Below are 2302 nucleotides of genomic sequence, written 5' to 3'. Positions count from 1 at the left end.
TCTGTCTAACACTATAGACTACTGATCTACTGCTGTTCTGTCTAACACTATAGACTACTGATCTACTGCTGTTCTGTTCTGTCTGTCACTAGAGACTACTGATCTACTGCTGTTCTGTTCTGTCTAACACTATAAACTACTGATCTACTGCTGTTCTGTTCTGTCTAATACTATAGACTACTGATCTATTGCTGTACTGTCTGACACTATAGACTACTGATCTACTGCTGTTCTGTTCTGACACTATAGACTACTGATCTACTGCTGTTCTGTTCTGTCTAACACTAGAGACTAATGATCTAATGCTGTACTGTTCTTTCTAACACTATAGACTACTGATCTACTGTTGTTCTGTCTAACACTATAGACTACTGATCTACTGCTGTTCTGTCTAACACTATAGACTACTGATCTACTGCTGTTCTGTCTAACACTATAGACTACTGATCTACTGCTGTTCTGTTCTGTCTAACACTATAGACTACTGATCTACTGCTGTTCTGTCTAACACTATAGACTACTGATCTACTGCTGTTCTGTTCTGTCTGACACTATAGACTACTGATCTACTGCTGTTCTGTTCTGTCTACCACTATAGACTACTGATCTACTGCTGTTCTGTTCTGTCTGACACTATAGACTACTGATCTACTGCTGTTCTGTTCTGTCTAACACTATAGACTACTGATCTACTGCTGTTCTGTTCTGTCTACCACTATAGACTACTGATCTACTGCTGTTCTGTTCTGTTCTGACACTATAGACTACTGATCTACTGCTGTTCTGTTCTGACACTATAGACTACTGATCTACTGCTGTTCTGTCTAACACTATAGACTACTGATCTACTGCTGTTCTGTTCTGTCTAACACTAGAGACTACTGATCTACTGCTGTTCTGTCTAACACTATAGACTACTGATCTACTGCTGTTCTGTTCTGTCTAACACTATAGACTACTGATCTACTGCTGTTCTGTTCTGTCTAACACTATAGACTACTGATCTACTGCTGTACTGTTCTGTCTAACACTATAGACTACTGATCTACTGCTGTTCTGTTCTGTCTGACCCTATAGACTACTGATCTACTGCTGTTCTGTTCTGACACTATAGACTACTGATCTACTGCTGTACTGTTCTGTCTAACACTAGAGACTAATGATCTACTGCTGTATTGTTCTTTCTAACACTATAGACTACTGATCTACTGCTGTTCTGTTCTGACACTATAGACTACTGATCTACTGCTGTTCTGTTCTGTCTAACACTAGAGACTAATGATCTAATGCTGTACTGTTCTTTCTAACACTATAGACTACTGATCTACTGTTTTTCTGTCTAACACTATAGACTACTGATCTACTGCTGTTCTGTCTAACACTATAGACTACTGATCTACTGCTGTTCTGTCTGACACTAGAGACTACTGATCTACTGCTGTTCTGTTCTGTCTAACACTATAGACTACTGATCTACTGCTGTTCTGTTCTGACACTATAGACTACTGATCTACTGCTGTTCTGTCTAACACTATAGACTACTGATCTACTGCTGTTCTGTCTAACACTATAGACTACTGATCTACTGCTGTTCTGTCTAACACTATAGACTACTGATCTACTGCTGTTCTGTCTAACACTATAGACTACTGATCTACTGCTGTTCTGTCTGACACTATAGACTACTGATCTACTGCTGTTCTGTCTAACACTATAGACTACTGATCTACTGCTGTTCTGTCTAACACTATAGACTACTTATCTACTGCTGTTCTGTCTAACACTATAGACTACTGATCTACTGCTGTTCTGTCTAACACTATAGACTACTGATCTACTGCTGTTCTGTCTAACACTATAGACTACTGATCTACTGCTGTTCTGTCTAACACTATAGACTACTGATCTACTGCTGTTCTGTTCTGTCTGTCACTAGAGACTACTGATCTACTGCTGTTCTGTTCTGTCTAACACTATAAACTACTGATCTACTGCTGTTCTGTTCTGTCTAATACTATAGACTACTGATCTATTGCTGTACTGTCTGACACTATAGACTACTGATCTACTGCTGTTCTGTTCTGACACTATAGACTACTGATCTACTGCTGTTCTGTTCTGTCTAACACTAGAGACTAATGATCTAATGCTGTACTGTTCTTTCTAACACTATAGACTACTGATCTACTGTTATTCTGTCTAACACTATAGACTACTGATCTACTGCTGTTCTGTCTAACACTATAGACTACTGATCTACTGCTGTTCTGTCTGACACTAGAGACTACTGATCTACTGCTGT

The sequence above is a fragment of the Coregonus lavaretus genome (assembly GCF_964263955.1).
Source record: "Coregonus lavaretus genome assembly, chromosome: 1".
In the NCBI taxonomy this organism is placed as follows: Eukaryota; Metazoa; Chordata; class Actinopteri; order Salmoniformes; family Salmonidae; genus Coregonus; species Coregonus lavaretus.
This window is presented reverse-complemented; position numbering follows the sequence as displayed.